Raw genomic sequence first — 22,834 nt, 5'->3', positions numbered from 1 at the left:
ATCTTTCCTTACCATGTTACCCTCCTCCAATAACCCTTCCATCCTTTATTCCACTCAACCATACCATTCTATCCCCTCCTCCATCGCCCCTTCCATCCTCTCCCCCATTACCCCTTCCATCTCCTCTTCTATCTCTCTTTACCATGTTATCCCCTCCCCCATTACCCCTTCCATCCTATCATACCATGTTATCCCTCCCCCATTACCCCTTCCATCCCATCTTACCATGTTATCCCCTCCCCAATTACCTCTTCCATCCTCTCTTCCACTCAACTATACCATTCTCTCCCTCCTCCATTACCCCTTTGATCCCCTCTGATATCTCTCCTTACCATGTTATCCCTCCTCCATTACCTCTTCCACCCCATCTTCCACCCTATCTCACAATGCTATCCTTTCCCCCATTACCCCTTCCATCCCCTCTGATATCTCTCTTGACCATGTCATCCCCTCCTCCATTACCTCTTTTACCCCATCTTACCATTCCATCCCCTCCTCCATTCCCCTTCCACCCCGTCTTACCATTTTATCCCCTCCCCCATTACCCCTTCAATCCCCTCTGCTATCCTTTCTTACCATTCTATCCCCTCCTTCATCCCTCAACTCTTCTCAATTACTCCACCTTCCCTTCTCTCTCCTCCTTCACCCCCTCCATCCTTTCCTTAATAAACACACCTTTATCATTCCGCTACCCCTTCCTCTATTTCCCATTCACCTCCCTCAATCATTCCTCCATTCTCTCTTTAATCTTTTCTCTGCCTCCCTTCATTCCTTCTTCTACGCATCCATGTCATCTTCCTCCATCCCTCCTCCACTCCCTTAATCACCACTCCATCCCCTCATTTACCCCTCCATTACCTATTCCTCTTTGCATTGTCCATCTCCTTTAGATCTGGAGTCGGTTCATCTGTACATAATAAGAAACATGAAAAAGTCTTGAATTTGTTAAGTAGACATGTGTATCTAGCAAAGCGAGGGGACATTTAATTTACCGTTATTGATGAATACAATTATTTATTATTTTAAGTAATTATTATTACTTACGATTGTATAGTAAAGTGCAACTAATTTTAAAGTATGTTTTCTCGACATTAAAAGTTACACTATCTTGAATTGTTGACTTTCTTTTCTTTCTTTTATTGATGATCATTCATGATAAACAGCAGTTAGAAAAGTATGTGCTTTTTTCCCTTGTAGACATATTTTTTTTGCTTTACGATGGTATATATTAACAAAGGTTAATAATTCACTGTGGTGTTAATTTAAGATATCTACATATCTTATATATAAAAAAACTTACCATGTTTAAATATTATGAAATCAACTTCTCCTACTGGTTCTATAACTCCCAAACAAAATTTTAAAATGCCCTGCACACATACGAAACTCCTCCATGTCCAAACTGTACACATGGGCATAGGAACTGTAAGAAAACCTGCGGAAGCTGTTCTGCTCCTCAAACTTTGCTTAGTTTTAAAAGGGCAGTAGCGTAATTTTATTTATTTATATTTTTTCATTCATAACACTAGTTGTCTTTGTATTTGTTACACTGTTTTTAGCCCACCATAACCAGATTGTAGGCTGTTCAAATTGTCCTCATCTGTGGTCCTTCAGTCCATCTTTCACTCCGTCCTTAAACATATTCATAATAAATTGTTGATCTAATCAGAAAACCAAGATGGCAGCCCAGGGTACTGATATTGGGCCTGAAGCATGCTGTGATAAAGGGCTGCCAAGTTTGTTCAAATGAATGACCTTGACCCACTTTCAAGGTCACAGGAGTCACATTTCTTAAAATCTTTAAACAACTTCTCAGTAACCGATAGGACCAGGGAACAGATATACTACCAGGTTTGTTTAAATGAATGACCGTGACTAATATTCAAGGTCACAAGGGTTGAATATGTTTAAAACATTTAAAATAATTTCTTTTGAATAACCAAGAGGCCTAGGTTGATGATATTTGGCTAACTTATTCAACAACTTTTACACTAAGGTTCCCAATGGTCTGTTATTCAGCAAGTTTTACATGTAGGTTCCCTGTGGTTTGACATTCAGCAAGTTTTACATGTAGGTCAGCGATGTTATTATTCAGCAAGTTTTACATGTAGGTTCCTGATGGTCTATCATTAAGCAAGTTTTACTTGTAGGTTCCCGGTGGTCTATCATTCAACAAGTCTACTTGTAGGTTCTCGGTTATCCGTCATTCAGAAAATTTTACATGTATATTCCAAGTCGTCTGTCATTCAGAACTTCTTTTGAATAACCAAGAGGCCTAGGGTGATGATATTTGGCTAACTTATTCAGCAACTTTTACACTAAGGTTCCCAATGGTCTGTTATTCAGCAAGTTTTACATGTAGGTTCCCTGTGGTTTGACATTGAGCAAGTTTTACATGTAGGTCAGCGATGTTATTATTCAGCAAGTTTTACATGTAGGTTCCTGATGGTCTATCATTAAGCAAGTTTTACTTGTAGGTTCCCGGTGGTCTATCATTCAACAAGTCTACTTGTAGGTTCTCGGTTATCCGTCATTCAGAAAATTTTACATGTATATTCCCAGTCGTCTGTCATTCAGCAAATGTTGTAGATTTCCTGTCGTCTGTCATTCAGCAAGTTTTAAAGTAGGTCTCCAGTCGTCTGTCATTCAGCAAGTTTAACACGTAGGTTCCAAATGGTCTGTCATTTAAGAGGTTTTTCCTGCAGGTTCCCGGTGGTTTTTTATTCAGCAAGTTTTACATATAGGTACATTATGGTCTGTCATTCAGCAAGTTTTCGTGTTGGTTTCCAATGTCCTGTCATTCAACAAATATTGCATGCAGGTTCCCAGCCGCCTGTCATTCAGAAAGTTTTACATGTTGGTTCCAGGTGATCTGTTATTCACCAACTTTTACATGTAGGTTCCCTGTCGCCTGCATTCAGCAAGTATTACATATAGGTTCCCATTGGTCTGTCTTTCAACAAGTTTAACACGTAGGTTCCAAATGGTCTGTCATTTAGCAAATTTTTCCTGCAGGTTCCCGGTGGTCTGTTATTCAGCAAGTTTTACATGTAGGTTCCTGATGGTCTATCATTCAGCAAGTTTTACTTGTAAGTTCCCGGTGATCTGTCATTCAGCAGGTGTACTTGTAGGTTCACGGTTATCCGTCATTCAGAAAATTTTACATGTATATTCCCAGTCGTCTGTCATTCAGAACATTTTGTAGATTTACTGTCGTCTGTCATTCGGCAAATTTTACATGTAGGTTCCCATGGTCTGTCATTCAACAAATTTCACATGTAGGTCCCCTGCCACTTGTCATTCAGAAAGTTTTACTTGTTGGTTCCAAATGGTCTGTCAATCAGCAAGTTTTTCATGTTGGTTCCAAATGGTCTGTCATTTAGCAAGTTTTTCATGCAGGTTCCAAGTGGTCTTTCATTCACCAAGTTTTACACGTTGGTCCCGGTTGTGTGTCATTCAACACATTTTGCATGCAGTTTCCCTGCCGCCTGTCATTTAGAAAGTTTTACATGTTGGTTCCCGAGGGTCTGTCATTCAGCAAATTTTACATGTAGGTTCCTGGTTATCTGTTTTTCAGCAAGTTTTACATTTAGGTTCCTGATGGTTTGTCATTCAGGAAGATTTACATGCAGGTTCCCTGTTGTCCGTCATTCAGCAAGTTTTACATGTAGGTTCCCGATGGTCTGTCATTCAGCAAATTTTACATGTAGGTTCCTGGTAAACTGTCATTCAGAAAATGTTAAAGAGGATTTACATGTAGGTCCGCGATGGTCAGTCATTCAGCAAGTTTTACTTGCAGGTTCCCGGTGGTCTGTCATTCAGCAGGTTTTACATGTAGGTTCCCAATGGTCTATCATTTTGTAAGATTTACATGCAGGTTCCCGATGCACTGTCGTTCAGCAAATTTTACACGCAGGTACCCAATGGTCTTTCATACAGCAAGTTTCACATGCAGGTTCCCGGTAAATCGCAAAAAGACAGGAAACTCGTATATATAAAGTTGTTTACTGTTACAAGTTATTAACATTTCTAGGCAAGATACAATTTAGCAGAACAAATTCTGTCAAAATTCTAAGAATCGGTCTGGTTTCAGTTCTTTGCCAACTCTAACAATCCGGAAAAAAATCATAGAAATGTAAAACACTATTTTTGAAACTCTGAAATAATAAGATCTATCCGTTCTGTAAAATGCGCCATCTTTCGAGAAAGAGAGTCTTATTTGTCATTTTCTGATGAAATAACAAACATATTTTCACCTTTGAAAATAATATTATGCGTCGACAGCTTCTCTTTAAGAAGGCTTTATAACCGCTTGACTGTACAGTGTGACATTTACGGGACGGGATTGTACAGTGTGACAATATTAGACGGGAATGTACAGTGTGACAATTATTAGACGGGAATGTACAGTGTGACGATTACAGGACGGGACTGTATATTCTGACGATTACAGGACGGGACTGTACATTGTGACGATTACAGGACGAGACTGTACAGTGTGACGAAAACAGGACGGGACTGTACAGTGTGACGATAACAGGACGGGACTGTACATTGTGACGATTACATGACGGGACTATACAGTGTGACGATTACAGGACGGGATTGTAGAGTGTGATAAAAACAGTTTAGCGCACACGCACGCACACACACACACACACCTATATATATTCCTAAGATAACCTGTAACGTCAGTGAAGGCAAATTCGTCACATTAGTAAGGGTTTCTGTTAATAATTCGACCAAGTAGGCTTGTATCAAAATGCCAACGAGCACCAATACAGAAGAAGATTCGACTGAAATGCCTATAAATAAACATAGTTGTAAACACGCCTGAATGACGTCACGCAGCAACATTTGTGACGGCATCAGGCCTTCCGTGGTTTTGCTCAAAGGTGCAGGCAGTTTCGCCACCTTCAAACATTTAACTAATTTACAAGTAATCTAAGTGTTTAAATGTCAAAAAAATATGTTTATGTTACACAAGCTGTACTGATACGAACAGCTCCAAATGTGTGTTTGTAACTTGAAGAAACTGATTAATGTTGTTTAAGAAAGATGACGGGTATCGGCTGAGATGATGTCAATTTACATGATACGCAATAAAGACTCAGTCCTTAACAAATATAAACTTCCAAATCGCTGCCCAATATTATATTTTTCATCGGCTCAGGATGAGAGTATCCAGGGCTTTCAACGATCGACCCCCCCCCCCCCCCCCCCCCAAGTTTAGTTGACGAGACGTCTGTCGCACAGACCAAATTTTTATGATTTGTTCTGTTACAAGATATTTCATAACTGTTTTGATTAAAAGTATAGCTTTTCCCTTCAAGTCAAAATATTTGAAGGCTTTAACTGTGTTGAAGACTATGGTGACGTTATTTACGTCACATCTTATGTATTATGACGTCATATGGCATTTTCGTCACAGGGTGGCGAGTTTGGGTTTCTAAGGAAATCCGCCATCTTGGATCCAAGATGGCGCCTAAGCAACCCCTTTAACCCACGGCCCCATATCTACATCACTTCATCATGTGGGGGGGTTTGCGTGTGACGTCATTAATTTTAGTGTTACCGACAGAATTATCCCCCCTTGTTTCCAATAGGTGTGTATTTTGAGTGTGACGTCATTTTGACGGAATTAACTCCCTTTGTTTCTGACTTTTTACCTTCTGATTTCAGGTATTCTCTCTCTCGGCGACGCTGTTTCGTTGTTTTTTTTCTCTCTTTTCTTTCCTTTCTCCTCTTTTTAATCATATATTTTCATTTCCTCGATAATCTTATGCATAAAACATATTTACAAACAATAAATAGTTACAACATGCGTTATTTACAATATAAAATTTACGGCATATTTATATTGTTTTCGAGTGGGGTATTAAATTCAGATGAACTTTTTTTTTCGTGTAGGAGGATGCGTTAGTCGGTGCTGTAGCAGGTGGTGTTGCGTCCTTGTTTGGACTAAAAATAATAGTTAACACGTAGACAATTCACAATGATACATTCGCTGACAGTATAATAAAAGAGTGAAGTAAGTTATTCTATTTGGACGATTAATATTCTTACAGTGTAGCGTGTCATACTGAATACTGGCCGCTTGCACGTCGTTGTCTATGCATTCTTTGACGATGCTGTCTCCTTGTCGTTTGATATGTTTTGTCGTTCCTTCCTTTACGTGTCTGCTTGCCGTTGTATTAATAGATGTTGGCGGAGGAAGTCGGATAGCCTGCATAAGCTTGAAGAGTGTGTAGTCTAAAACCAGAATCGTACGGGAAGCTTTAGATGACGTCACGGTCGTCACGTCACTATCGTCGATCGATATCGGAGCAGCAACGGCTTTTTGTTACCGCTCTTAACTCAAGCGCGCACAGCGCATTGGTTAGAACGTTAGGCCTTAGAGCACGGGGGTGCATGTGTAGACGAGGGTTCGAGGGAACGAGGGTTCGATGCGCGTCGTTGTCACTCTTATTTTTTTATTTTATTTTTTGTATAGAATCCTTCAAACTATTATCGGAATACTTGTCCACTATTTGTCCAATGGAAACCCGATTTTCATGTATCACTGAGCAATGTCTACATCTTTAGCTGATACGGGATGTGTCGTATCTTAGCGTAGTGTATAAACACATTTATAGATAACCAGTAACAAAAGCTTTTGGTATTTACTAACTATAAGTGTTTTATTTTGAAATTAATGTTAGCAATCAGTCACTTCAAACGTAGGAAATAATTTATGAAACTTGTTGATCTACATTGGGTCGTTCAATCTGTTACTCAAATCTTTGCTAAATAATAACAGTACTTTAATTATATAATACGTGACTCCTCCGTCGCGGAACATGTAAAATACTACACTTAAGTAATCTAGTTCATTGTTAACAGTTGATAACATAGTGTTCCAATGTGGGTTTGCACGCACTGTCTTACGAAAACGCCAACCCTGTGACATTTAATCAAGCAGGTCAACATGTTAGTTCAATGATAAAACTTCTTCAAAAGGTCGGCCAACTGATAGTATTCCCAGAAAGTTATGCATATACCGTGTTTGCTCGGTACACCATTGTCACTGTAGCTACTGCCGTGAAACTTCCTGATGTTTATACACGTGTAGGGGTTATGTACTGAAACGTAAATGTTATCTCCAAGGTGACTAAATAAGATTACATCCTTTCCCTCGGTGAAACTTTGTATGGCCGTGCGTATGTCGCTGTCCAGTGATTGTATGCGTAATATAGCCGCAGGTGTGAGATTCATAGAAGAAAATTTCTTTATCAGAGTAGCAGTGTGAGGAATAAGGAAAACTTTACAGAAACAGTCTTTCCCCAACCTATAGACTTGTACGGACTCGCACAGTGTTGGCAATCCCATTCGTTTAGTAGGTTTTGTGTGTGACGTCATTAATTTCGCATTACCTTCGAAATTATCTCCCCTGTTTAATGCATTACATGCACTTCAGCTAAAGATATAGACCTCGGTCAGTGTTACGTGCAAATCTTCCTATTTGGATAAACAGTGTACAAATATGGACAAATAGTGGACAAAAAGTGGACGAAAAGTGGACAAATAGTGGACAAGTAGTGGACACATAGTTGACAAATAGTGGACAAGTAGTGGACACATAGTTGACAAATAGTGGACAAGTATGGACAAATAGTGGAGAAATAGTAGACGGATATGGACATATAGTGGACAAATATGGACAAAGGTGGACAAATATTGACAGATATGGACAAATAGTGGACAAATGTGGACAGATATGGACAAATAGTGGACAAATATGGACAGATATGGACAACTAGTGGACAAATATGGACAAAAAGTGGACAAATATGGACAGATAGTTGACAAATATGGTCAAAGGTGGACAAATATGGACAGATATGGACAAATAGTGGACAATTATGGACAGATATGGACAAATATGGACAAATAGTGGACAGATATGGACAAATAGTGGACAAAGGTGGACAAATAGTGGACAAATGTGGACAAATAGTGGACATATATGGATAAATAGTAGACAAATATGGACAGACAGTGGACAACTAGTGGACAAATATGGACAGATAGTGGACAACTAGTGGACAAATATGAACAAATAGTGGACAAATATGGACAGATAGTGGATAACTAGTGGACATGCGTAACTGACTGTAAACGTGTACTAAAACGGAGGATTGATTTACCGAAACGTGCATCCGTAAAAGTGTATCTCGTAGCATATGAAATTTTACACCTAAATTGTTAGTAATTCTATAAACAATCAGAATTCAACCAATCAGATTTAAGGAAGTAAAAGTGTCAGACAATCAGAATTCAACCAATCAGATTTAAGGAAGTAAAAGTGTTAGCCATTCAGAATTTAACCAATCAGATTTAAGGTAGTAAAAGTGTCAGCCAATCAGATTTAGGGGAGTAAAAGTGTCAGCCAATCACATTTAAGGAAGTAAAAGTGTCAGCCAATCGTATTTTCAGTCTGTAACACTAAATTTGATGATGTCACAGAAATACACACACCGATGATAGTGACGTCACGTTCGACGACCGTGACGTCATCTAAAGCTACGCCATGGTGAACACATAGTTGAATTCGTTTCTGCCGGACCTAAGAACTACGCGTACCCGCAAAAACGAAAACAACGATACTGATCGTAATATCTGCTTCTCTATTCTGTCTGATGCACGATTGTAAAGACAGAGAGTTATGGATTGTTTTACTAGCGTCATGCCTGGGGTTTGTTATACCGGCACCGAAGCTGAAGCTAGTGAAAAACATGAAACTACGCAATGTGGAGAACATATAACTTACAACTGGTCAATATACTTACAATTTACACGCGAAGCATTAGTGAAACATTCGGCTTCAGAGCGACGATTCCTTAGTAGAAATTTGTGCGTAACTGACTGTAAACGTGTACTAAAACGGGGGATTGATTTACCCGAACGTGCATCCTTAAAAGTGTATCTCGTAGCATATGAAATTATACACCTAAATTGTTAGTAATTCTATAAAAAATCAGAATTCAACCAATCAGATTTACGGAAGTAAAAGTGTCAGCCAATCAGTACTCAACCAATCAGATTTAAGGAAGTAAAAGTGTCAGCCAATCAGAATGAGGGTAGAATAGTCCTTATAAAAAGAGAGACCCTCACTGCCTTGTGGTCATTTAGTACTGTAAGCTTTGTCTTTGCTGAAGATAGTACACATTTTTGTCAACATGGAAACTTGCAACGATTGTCCAAAAACTCATGGTAGCAGGAAATCGCTTCGACGACACGTCACCTTGAAACACAAAGGGTGAGTTCCGCTTATACTTTTATTTATATGATGATACTTTATTTATATGCTGATACTACTTTTTTTTTATTTATTTTTTATTCCTTTTTATTTTACAGAAATACCGATATTTTTATATCTACAGAACCCACAACGAATACGCCCCTACAATTTAAAACACCCGTAGAGGAATTAGCTGCGTTAACCCAAGAAATTCCTGAACCTTTCGAAATAACAACAGATAATTTGATAATTCCAGTTTCGACTCGGCTCAGTCAAGCGACACAACAGTTATTGTCTGATGAAATCGAAGAAGGAGAGGTAAAACAAGAAAGAAACGCCGAACAAGAAGGAGAAGGCGACAGCCAAATGATGGACAACAGCGCGAGTACTAAAACTGACGCACCTCTACAGAACTCCAAAGACCTTACAAAACCTACGAAACGAAGGGGACTGCCAACACTGTGCGAGTCCGCACAAGTCTGCAGGTTGGGGAAAGACTGTTTTTTTTTAAAGTTTTCCTCACACTGTTACTCTGATAAAGGTATTTACTTCTATGAATCTCTCACCTGCGGCTATATTACGCATAAAATCACTGGACAGCAACATACGCGAGTCCATACAAAGTTTCACCGAGGGAAAGGATGTAATCTTGTTTAGTCACCTTGGAGATAACATTTACGTTACGGTACACAAACCCTACACGTGTGTAGACATCAGGAAGTTTCACGGCAGTAGCTACAGTGACAATGGTGTACCGAGCAAACACGGTATATGCATAACTTTCTGGGAATACTATCAGTTGGCCGACCTTTTGAAGAAGTTTTAACATTGAACAAACATGTTGACCTACTTGATTAAATGTTACAGGAATTGGCGTTTTCGCAAGACAGTGCGTGCAAACCCACATTGGAACACCATGTTATCAACTATTTACAATGAACTAGATTACTTAAGTATAGTATTTTACATGTTCCGCGACGGAGGAGTCACGTGTTATAGAATTAAAGTACTGTTATTATTTAGATTGAACGACCGCATGTAGATCAACAAATTTCATAAATTATTTCCTACGTTTGAATTGACGGATTGCTAACATTAATTTCAAAATAAAACACTTATAGTTAGTAAATACCAATAGCTTTTGTTACTGGTTATCTATAAAGGTGTGTATACACAACGCTGAGCAACGACACTTCCCGTATAAGCTAAAGATGTAGACATTGCTCAGTGATACGTGAAAATCGGGTTTTTATTGGACAAATATGGACAAATATTCCGAAAATAGTTTGAAGGATTCTATCCAAAAATTTAAAAAAAATAAGAGTGACAACGACGCGCATCGAACCCACGTCTACACGTGCCGTGCACTTACAAAAAGCTTTTGTTGCTCCGATATCGATCGACGATAGTGACGTCATCTAAAGCTTCCCGTACGATTCTGGGTTCAGACTACACACTCTTCATCACCGAATCACAAGACAAGCTTATGCAGGCTATCCGACTTCCTTCGCCTACACCAATTAATACAAAGGCAAGCAGACATGTACAGGAAGGAACGACAAACACATCAAACGACAAGGAGCGCATTAGGAATCAACATCGCCAAAGAATGCATAGACAGCGACGTGCAAGCGGCTTGTATTATTGTCCAAATAGAATCACTCTTTTATTATACCGTCAGCTACTGTATCAAGCAGCACGAAAGAAGTAACTAAGGCAGATAACATACAGACAGAGGCAAATGGATGGTTGCGACACACACATACTACCCTGTAAGTATAAGTTTATTGTAAAAATAGTGCATTTGCTTTTCTGTTGTTGTTTTTTTAATGTATTGATTTTTTTTCTGATTTTTTTCAGTTTTTCTGGGTGTTTTTTTTAATGTATTGATATTTTTTTCCTATTTCTTTCAGTTCAAACATCACAACAGCATTACCTGCTAGCCATGATGAGTGAGGAAAATCAACATTATTTTCTATTTGAAAAAAGACATTCATAATTTTTTTAACACTCTAGCATATTTAACCAACAACTTGTAAATAAAGAATTATATCAAATTGTAAAAAAAAAAAAAAAAAGATATCGGCGTGCGCTTGAAGGGGTTTCGTATTGTCTAGAACAGAGCCCCTCATTTTCACGTCGACATGTTTGCAAACTAGCAGCCAGAAGAAAAGAACAACCAGAAGAACCGAGAGTTTGTCTACTTTTTTTTTTTATTGAGGAAGTGTACACTGAAATGCATTTTTTTTCTTTTCTTCTGTTCTTTTTCCTCTCGTAACAAGTCCGGGTCGTCTGGAGTGACACCTAAAAATGACAAGAGTAGAGTACGAAAACAGGGGGAATAATCCGGTGAATAACTCAAAATTGATGACATCACAATCAAAACACACATGATTAAAGTGGGTGGCTGTGGGGCCGTAGGTTCAGGTGGTTGCTAAGGACGGTCGCCATATTGGATCCGCCATCTTGTTTGCCTTAGCAACAAACAAGATGGTGGATCCAAGATGGCGGCCGTCCTTAGCAACCACCCCCCACAGCCACCCCTATTAATCAGCTGCCACTTCGATTACACCTAAACTAATGCCGACCAAGCGGTTATTTCTACTAAGTTGCCCTTACGACGTCCCTGACCATACTACGTTGTTACACAGACCCTGAAAACTGTAGAACGATGTCGCTACGCTGGTGCTGACCATATTAAGGTTCTAGTACGCTTCGAAGGATCGTCTTGAGCGTAGAGGGAGCATGGTAAAAGCGTAATTAAAATGGCTCGAAATAGTTGCCGGCAGTGCTGCGTTTTTAATACGACCACATAAATCTCACCACGACGCTATCACGCTGTGTGTAGGATAATGGCGTTCCCAGTACGTTCTTAATAACAAGACTTTGCCTCGCTTTTTGTTGGCCACAACCCAGCTACGCTTATTTTGGGAACGTTCAGAATAAGCGTGGGGAGAGCGTGCAGCTTCCCGACCTAGGAGATCCCACCCCGTACAAACCACGCTCATGGAGATGCTCCCATGTTTGGCCCACGAATGGCCCCGATTGGCCAAGCTCTCTGCCACTTTTCAATCGTATAAGAAGCGGCGTCTAAAAACGGTATGTTTAGCGTGTGGGCTATTGGCCAGCTCCAAACAAACACAATACTGTCATGCCTGAGACAATACCTGTAAATAAATGTAAGAATTAACTGAAATACTGAGTGTCCATTGTCCAATAATGCCACAAGACTATATCTGCACTAAACAAACTTACAATACTGTTTTGTTTCACAAACTGTTCATGACTAGAATATAAAGAGCCGGTTTCCAAAACGGCCCCTTCTCTGATTCAAATTTCCTGTTGGTGGTGCATTGCCCATGCCGTTGTGGTCACAAATCTATAAAGTATAAAGATTTAGGTCACTTGGTTTGTTTTTTATGGCTCCTCAAAGTTGTACCTTTCAGAAGCTGTCTAAGTGTTGATAAAATGTGCATGTTATGTAAAATATTAATGAAAATCTAATCAAATGATGGTCACCGTAAAGAATACATTCATGGCATGATTGTGACAAAAAATCATGTTTCCATCGCGCCATTTGGCTGTTTTATGGAAGAAACAATCTCAAAAATGCCATTTTCGATGATAACATTTTAGACACAAAAACTGTGTTTTTTAGAGAATACACCCTTTTATGGGCGTTGGATGCAAACCAATTTTTATCCTATTAAACAGTACGTAATATGCTATTGATGAGAGGAAAAATCATCAAAATGTAAGTGGTGGAACATTTTCAAATGTTGGGTTGAATTAGCCTATGGTTGAATTGCCGATTTTCGACTTTCTTTAGATAATTAACAAAAAAACGAGAGTATTTGCTCGGTATGTTGAGAATATGTACACAGATATGAAAAAAAGTGAGAGAAACACTTTTTCATAAAAAAAATCCAAGATGGCTACTTCACAAGTCCCCGTGGTTGAAGACATTGGCTGACAAATAGACAGAACAACAAACAAAACGTGTTCCTTATGATTTTGGTTGGTTTTCGCATTTACGGGAGTGTTCATAGCTACGGGCGATTGTATAATACCTATATTTATAAGTTTGGTTAGTCACATGGTAACGGGGATCTTTCATATCGAGCCCCAAACATACTTTCGACATATGCACTCCGTTGCCGCATGGAAAACTATTTCAAGTTTTGTCGGAATTTCTTTACCTGTGGTTGTAATGGTCGAGGGTTTTCCAGCGTCCTGTAATACCCAAGGTAGTACAAGATACTGGAGATGTGCGCACACATTCCCATCGTTCTCTCTCCAACTGGGCACTGGCAGTAGTAGTCCTTTATTGGGGCCTCAACATCGGGTGAAACGGTGAACCGTATCCAAACGTTATATTTCGTTTGGCTTTTGTGTCGAGAATGTATTTGACATCGGAGAAGGTCTGGGGAGTGCTGGTAAAGCCACACCTCATAGTCTCCGTCATCACTTAAATGTTCGGCGATGTAACCAGGAGCCAGAGATATCTGATACGTTCCACACGTAATGGTTCTCAAGTAATCAAGATCGAGACGGGGAAACAGTACGGAAGATGCATCCATCTTGACAAACTCGGACCTTGCCCGTCTAGATAGATCCGGATCTGTCTTGACTCTCTGAGCTAAACCATTCGGTGTTGTCAAACGGTCCTTCATACGTTCAGCCATTAGCCTATCTTTGGCATCTCTCTCTGGAGATCTCTGGTAGATCGGTCCTCTAATACCATTCAGACAGGCTGTGACGGTTCGAAGCAAAGCCTCGATGACATTGATAAAGCTGTTAGACACCAATTGCGTTCGGAAGAACGTCCAGTGTTTCAGACGACCATGATAGGATTCCACAATCCACCTCGATTTGGTGATAGTTCTGTCAAGATTTGCTTGGACGTCAGAATGTTGACTTTGACCGGGTTTCAGGTATGACGGCATGCTAGCATTGAGGCCAGAGGCTTCGAGAACTGGTAGGACATCTCTAAAACCTCGGTCAACGACAACGTTGTCGTCTGGTTGTAGCCAAGTAACTAGCTTGTCCATGACTTTTTTTGTAATTGTAGCATCATTTTCGCTGCCAGTGAATGGTCCTACTGTGTCCAGAATGTAGCCATCTGGTAAGGCGATGCTCATGAATTTGAGATAGTTTCTCTTCTTCTGGCCACAGTAGGACATTCTCTGGAGCTTGTGGTCGGAGCTTTTCTGGATATAAATATAGGTGCCATCTAATATGGCAGTGGCTTTATCTCCAAAAAATGCTTCTGAAAAGACAGTATTGTGCCCGAGCAACTGTTCTCTTGTCAAGTGATCCGGACCTAGAAATTGTGGGACTATCGATGTGTCTAATGCCTGTACTATGGAGTGGAAAGTTTTGGACACACTTGACTTGGAAATTCCAAAAAGAGAAGAACACTGACTCCAGGAAATGTCGGTTTTCAGTTTTACCCAGAACAGTAATAGAGCATCGTGTGTAGTCTTGGTATATATACCAGATGAAAGATATGGGGAACAGTGCGAGTGGATTTCGAGGAACTGATCTTTGGACCAACCTGTCCAGGCCATGCATGCCGAGTCATCAAGAGAAGAAAAGCTTATTGTAAACGCAGACTGGTTCTGTGAAAGGACGTGCGACACCTCTAGGAGGTCATTAATGATTTCGGACGATTTTGATGGTAACTGAGATTCCAAGGAACCTCTACCATCAAGGACAACCTCTGTAGACGGATCTAAGTCGTTACCAATAAGGTGAATGGAGCAGACGCGGGATGAGGTGGGACACCACAGTTTGTGTGAATAGATCAGGTGATGTCTTGCACGTTTTGGTAAGACTGATGATTTTGTTCCATTTCTTGCAAAGGTAACAAGACAGAGACAGCATTTTTTGTGTGAAGATGATCCATTCAAAAGATCATGAAGGGTCAGCAACGGCAGGATATGGGACGGGGAGTCGTCTTCTTCCTCTATTTCCTGGTTCTGCTCGGGTTCAGGTTCAGGCTGATTTTTGTTCCGAAGATACTTCATGTAGCACTTCTGGCAAATAAGTGCTTGTTCCTTTGCTGACATCAATCCTTGTTGCACCAGCGTATCTAGGAGCCATTTATATTGTGGACTATTTACATTGCGTGCACTTCTGTTCTTATTGCCACTACGTTTCTTGAAGTATACTTGACACCCTTCTCCAACACATTTACCCTCCATCTTGAAACAATAACGATTGGTTTATGAAGCGTCGATAAAGTAACAAAATAGCAAGCCACCGATGATTGCTGTAAACAGCTAATACTTAGTAGTTTGGTACAATTATGCGAAAATGTGTGATAAATAACGAACAACTAATTACACAAAATAACAAGACAATATAATAAATCACATTCAATACCTCCAAGAAGCGCAGAATTGATTGATTACTTAGAACAAAATAAAGTATTTCATATGGATAATCTATCTATTCGATGTGGCGTGGTCGGCAGGCACAAAGAAAGTGAGACAAGTCAGGGTCCCAACCCTGACAGAGCCACAACGCTTTGGAGATGGGACAATAAAACAAGGAAAGTGAGACAAGAATAGCTAGCGTCGAGTCAATGATTCCGTAAACGTATAGACAAAGACAAGAAGATACGGATAAATGTACAAGGCCACACGATCAGAAAATTCAGAAGAGGACAACTTGAGATAGAACAGTATTCATGTATCAGGGTGTCCTCAGTGTAAATCTTTATATCGATACTGTTTATTTAGTCGTTACACATCATAAAACTGTCATGAAAATATCCGCTCTGATATTCAATATAAAAGTTTGTATATAATAAGCTATATAATAGGGTTTCAGACAAGGTTGTTACTCATTTCCCCTTTTCTTTCAATTTACAACCACATTCAGGCGGCGATATGAGAACGTTCCACCACATGGAATTAGCTGATTTTTGGTACACATATGAAACAAGTAAAGCTCTATCCGATTTTCTGATGGAAATTTGCATCCAAAACTATATAACGGGAGAAAATTGCAATTTTATGGCATTTTTCTTCATAATTGTGTCTCTGCAAGTGCATTTTCATCCGAGAATATTTTTTTTTATGTTTTATGAATAAACACGATGTTTTGGAAATATTTATCAAAAGAAATTTATACTATGTTGCGAATTACAATTTCGAGATAACCTTCTTTTATTTACGAACTTATGTCTTTGATGCTGAAATTGACAACTTTATAAAAATACATTTTCACTGAAATTATGAAATCTGGGTGTCGGAAAGGTGTAAAATTATTCTTCGGAAAAGAAAAAAACAGTAGTTGAGCTAGATAAGAAATTGTACGGGGGCAGGCTCCTATGGAGAATTAATATTACTGGAAACAGGCCCTTTAGAAATTGTATTTTTAGCACAGTTCTTTCAGCACTGTATGTTCATCATTTAGCACATTTCATTTTGTTAAGCTCCACACATCGTCATTATTGTCCATTTTCGTGACGTACTTCCGAAAACAGTACAGCTCGGACTCAATTATCTCGAACGAAATGTGCAGGTACCATGTCCTCATTTCCGTATTGCGTATCGGGCATTTCAATACCGAAGTGTTAATTATTATAACACCAGCGTGCGTGACGATGATTTGTCAACACCCAATATCGAGACTTAACTAGGAAATATGTAATCACAAGCACTTCAGAAATAAAGATTACTATACAAAGACATATACTGACTCACGGTAAGACACTGACATGAGACCAGACGACTTCAAGAAAGTCATATATAAAAGGCATGGAATGCGGAATGATGTGATATCACGAGTTCACATGCTCGATGTCATTACGATTTTCGCTCTTCTTTGATGTAATATCACGAGTTCACACGCTCGATGTCATTACGATTTTCGCCCTTCTTTGATGTGATATCACGAGTTCACACGCTCGATGTCATTACGATTTTCGCTCTTCTTTGATGTAATATCACGAGTTCACACGCTCGATGTCATTACGATTTTCGCTCTGTCTTTTGTATCATTTTTACAAATGCAGAGCTCTTACTCATGTGAATAGTGTTTAGTAAAATATCAAGAGTATATCAAGATCATAGATCCCTATGAAAATGCATGTGGGGGTGCACATGAGATAGCCTCTAGTCACATATGTACCTGACATGTACATATACCGTGCGTTAGCGGGCTGTGGAATGTTGTCCAGTGTGTACATGACTGAGAGTAATTAGGTTCCATAACAGAACAATAAATTGACAATTTTGATATCATAATTTTAAATTTATTTCCATCACTTTTGATATATGTAAAAAGAGATAACTGTCATTGTGTAAATTGTATCCTTCTGCAAAAATTTCCGATTATTTTCAAGGAAGACATCTCTCACCAGGATCAAAGCGATTGTAAAATGTAAAACAATTTAACTGTAAAGCTATTGTAGTATATTTTGTTCAGTTTCGCACTCTTTATGTATGAATCTTAGTGTCCTGTTTGCTAGTAGCTTGTAGATAATCACTTAAAATAAAATCAAAAACTTTGTGTAACGTGTTTAATATATTTTGCGATAAATAAAATATTTGTAGAGTTAATTAGCAATGCTTCTTTTCATTGATTTAAGTGTTGTTACTATTCCGAACAATACCACACACAAAAAAACGGAAAATATTAAAATTGACGAAAATTCAACTTTTTTGTATTTAATCCAAAAAATTCCCCAAATTATCGGAATACTTAGATTTTCATAAAATCAACTCTGCATAGTTGCATAGCTATTATAAGAAAGTTTCAACGAATTTTGAAGGTAAATTTCGAAAGTGTGGAGTCTCCTTAAATGTATTCACATTAATAATGGTACAGTGTATCAACGATACACAGGGTAAAGATGTCAACTGGGAACTTTTCCGAATTTTAGTCTAAAAATATTTCTGTATTTCGGTTTAGAACGTTAAAAGGAACATCATTTGAACTCTTATCCTCTTTTAAACACCAATACTATGTTACATGTCAACATGCAAAGTATTTATATACTTAAGGACATCAACGATATATATCTCATTCACATCAATAACACTTATACCATTCCAGTACATATAACACTTCTACCCCTCCTTAACATAACACTTCTACCCCTCATGTACATAACACTTCTACCCCTCATGTACATATACATTTCTACCCCTCCTTTACATAACACTTATACCCCTCCTTTACATAACACTTCTACCCCTCCTGTACATATACATTTCTAACCCTCCTTTACATAACACTTATACCTCTCCTGTACATATGACACTTCTACCCCTCCTTTACATAACACTTCTACCCCTCCTGTACATATACATTTCTACCCCTCCTTTACATAACACTTATACCCCTCCTTTACATAACACTTCTACCCCTCCTGTACATATACATTTCTAACCCTCCTTTACATAACACTTATACCCCTCCTTTACATCACACTTCTACCCCTCCTGTACATTTACACTTCTACCCATCTTTTACATAACACTTCTACCCCTCCTGTACATTTAACACTTCTTCCCCTCCTTAAACATAACACTCCTACCTCTCCTTTACATATAACACTTCTACCACTCCTGTACCTATAACATGTCTATCCCTCCTTTACATATAGAACGTCTACCCCTCCTGTACATATAGAACTTCTACCCCTCCTGTATATATATAACTTCTACCCCTCCTGTACAAATATAACTTCTACCCCTCCTTTACATAACACTTCTACCCCTCCTGTATAGATAGAACTTCTCCCCCTCCTATTCATATCACACTTCTACCCCTCCTGTATAGATAGAACTTCTACCCCTACTGTACATTTAGAACTTCTACCTCACCTGTACATATATAACTTCTACCCCTCCTGAACATATAGAACTTCTACCCCTCCTGGATAGATAGAACTTCTACCCCTCCTATACATATAGAACTTTTACCCCTCCTGTACATATAAAACTTCTACCCCTCCTGTACAAATATAACTTCTACCCCTCCTTTACATAACACTTCTACCCCTCCGGTATATATAGAACGTCTACCCCTGCTGTACATATATAACTTCTCCCCCTCCTGTACATTTAGAACTTCTACCTCTCCTGTACATATATAACTTCCACCCATCCTGCACATATAACACTTCTACCCCTCCTGTACCTATAACATGTCTGTCCCTGCTGTACATATAACCCTTCTACCCCTCCGGTATATATAGAACGTCTACCCCCCCTGTACATATAGAACTTCTACCCCTCATGTACATTTAGAACTTCTACCTCACCTGTACATATATAACTTCTACCCATCCTGTACATATAACACTTCTCCCCCTCCTGTACATATATAACTTCTACCTCTCCTGTATATATAACACTTCTACATCTCCTGTACATATGACACTTCTACCCCTCCTTTACATAACACTTATACCCCTCCTGTACATTTAACACTTCTTCCCCTCCTTAAACATAACACTCCTACCTCTCCTTTACATATAACACTTCTACCACTCCTGTACCTATAACATGTCTAGCCCTGCTGTACATATAACACTTCTTCCCCTCCTGTACATATAGAACTTCTACCCCTCCTATACATATCACACTTCTACCCCTACTGTACATTTAGAACTTCTACCTCTCCTGTATATATAACACTTCTACATCTCCTGTACATATGACACTTCTACAACTCCCTTACATGTAACACTTCTACCTCTCCTGTACATATATAACTTCCACCCATCCTGCACATATAACACTTCTACCCCTCCTGTACCTATAACATGTCTATCCCTCCTTTACATATAGAACTTCTACCCCTCCTGTACATATAGAACTTCTACCCCTCCTGTATAGATAGAACTTCTACCCCTCCTGTACATTTAGAACTTCTACCTCTCCTGTACATATATAACTTCTACCCATCCTGTACATATAACACTTCTACCCCTCCTGTACATATAACACTTCTACCCCTCCTGTACATATAGAACGTATGCCCCTCCTGTACATATATAACCTCTACCCCTCCTGGACATATATAACCTCTACCACTCCTATAGATATACATTTCTACCCCTCCTTTACATAACACTTATACCCCTCCTTTACATAACACTTCTACCCCTCCTGTACATATACATTTTCTACCCCTCCTTTACATAACACTTATACCCCTCCTGTACATATACAATGTACCACTTCTACCCCTCCTGTACATCTGACACTTCTACCCCTCCTGTACATATATAACTTCAACCCCTCCTGTACATATAGAACTTCTACCTCTCCTGTATATATAGGACTTCTACCACTCCTGTATATATAGAACTTCTACCCCTCCTGTAATATAGAACTTCAACCCCTCCTGTATATATAGAACTTCTACCCTTCCTTTACATATAGAACTTCTAACCCTCCTGTACATATAGAACTTCTACCCCTCCTATATATATACCATTCCTACCCCTCCTGTACATATACATTTCTACCCCTCCTCTACATAACACTTCTACCCCTCTTTACATATAACACGTTTAACCCTCCTGTTCATAACCCTTCTACCCCTCCTGTACATATATAACACTTCTACCCCTTCTGTACATAACACTACTATCCCTCCTGTACATAACACTTCTACCCATCCTGTACATAACACTACTATCCCTCCTGTACATAACACTTCTATCCCTCCTGTACATAACACTTCTACCCCTCTTGTACATATAACACTTCGAGCCGTCCTATACATATAACACTTCTACCCCTCCTGTAGAAAACACTTCTATCCCTCCAGTACATACACCATTTCGACCCCTCCTGTACATAAAAAACTTCTACCCCTCCTGTACATATAACATTTCTATCCCTCCATTATATAACAGTTCCGATTCTAACATCCTCCTTCCTACTTTTACATCCTCCTTCCCTCTCTAACATCCTCATTCATTCTCTTGCATCCTCCTTCCTTCTCTTACATCCTCCTTCCTACTCTAACATCCTCCTTCCTTCTCTTACATCCTCCTTCCTTCTATACCATCTTCCTTCCTACTCCAACAATCTCCTTACTACTCTAACACCCTCCTTCCTTCTCTAAAATCCTCCTTCCTTCTCTAACATCCTCCTTCCTACTTTAACATCCTACGTCCTACTTGAACATTTTCTTTTCTACTTTACCATTCTCCTCCCTACTCTGACATCCTCCTTCCTCCTTTAACATATTCCTTCCTGACCTAACATCCTCTTTTCTTCCCCAACATCCTTTTTCCTTCTTTAACATCCTCCTTCCTACTCTCACATCCGCCTCCTTCCTTCTCTTAAATCCTTCTTCCTTCTCAAGCATCCTACCCCTACTCTAACATCCTCTTTCCTACTTTTACATCCTTCTTCCTTCTCTAACATCATTGTTCTTCTCTAAAATCTTCCCTCTACTCTTACATTTTCCTCCCTACTCAAACATCCTTCTTCCTCCTCTTACATCCGTGTCCTTTCTTCTCTAACATCCTTCTTCCTACTCTTATATCCGTCTCGATCCTTCTCTCAAATCCTTCTTCCTTCTTTAACATCCTCCTTCCTGCTTTAATATCCTCCTTCCTATTCTAACATCCTCCTTTCTTCTCTAACATCCTTCTTCCTACTCTAAAATCCTCCTTCCTACTCTAACATCCTACATTCTTCTATAATATCATCCTTCCTACTCTAACATCTTCCTCGCTACTCTAACATCCTTCTTCCTTCTTTAACATCCTTCTTCCTACTTTAAAACCTACCTTCCTACTCTAACATCCTCCTTCCTATTCTAACATCCCCCTCCTTCCTTCGCTCAAATCCCTCTTCCTTCTCTAACATCCTCCTCCTACTTTAACATCCTCCTTCCTACTTTAACATCATTCTTCCTTCTTTAACATTCTTCTTCCTACTCTTACATCCTCTTTCATACTCTAATACCCTTCTTCCTTCTCTAACATCCTCGTTCTTACTCTAACATCCTCCATCCTACTCTAACACCCTCCTTTCTTCTTTACTATCCTCCTTCCTTCTTTAACATCCTCCTTCCTACTCTAACATCCTCCTTCCTACTCTAACAATCTCCTTTCTTCTCTAACATCCTTCTTCCTACTCTAACACCCTTCTTCCTTTTTAACTTCCCCCTCCCTACTCTAACATCCTTCTTCCTTCTCTAGCACCCTCCTTCCTACTCTAACACCCTCCCCCTACTCTAAGATCTTCCTCTCTACTTTAACATCCTCCTTCCTTCTCTAACATCCTCCTTCCTTCTCTTACATCCTCCTTCCTACTCTAACATCCTTCTTCCTTCTCTAACATCCTCCTACCTACTCTAACATCCTCCTTCCTAATCTAAAACCCTCCTTTCTTCTCTAACATCTTCCTTTCTACTCTAATATTCTCCTTCCTTCTTTTAAATCCCTCTTCCTTCTTTAACACCCTCCTTTCTTCTCTAACATCCTTCTTCCTACTCTAACATCCTTCTTCCTTCTCTAATATCTTTCTACCTACTCTAACATGCTCTCCTACTCTAACATCCTCCATT

The sequence above is a fragment of the Mizuhopecten yessoensis genome, unplaced genomic scaffold (genome assembly GCF_002113885.1).
Source record: "Mizuhopecten yessoensis strain PY_sf001 unplaced genomic scaffold, ASM211388v2 scaffold255, whole genome shotgun sequence".
Classification (NCBI taxonomy): Eukaryota; Metazoa; Mollusca; class Bivalvia; order Pectinida; family Pectinidae; genus Mizuhopecten; species Mizuhopecten yessoensis.
The sequence above is the reverse complement of the archived record's forward strand: the minus strand, read 5'-3'. Positions refer to the sequence as shown.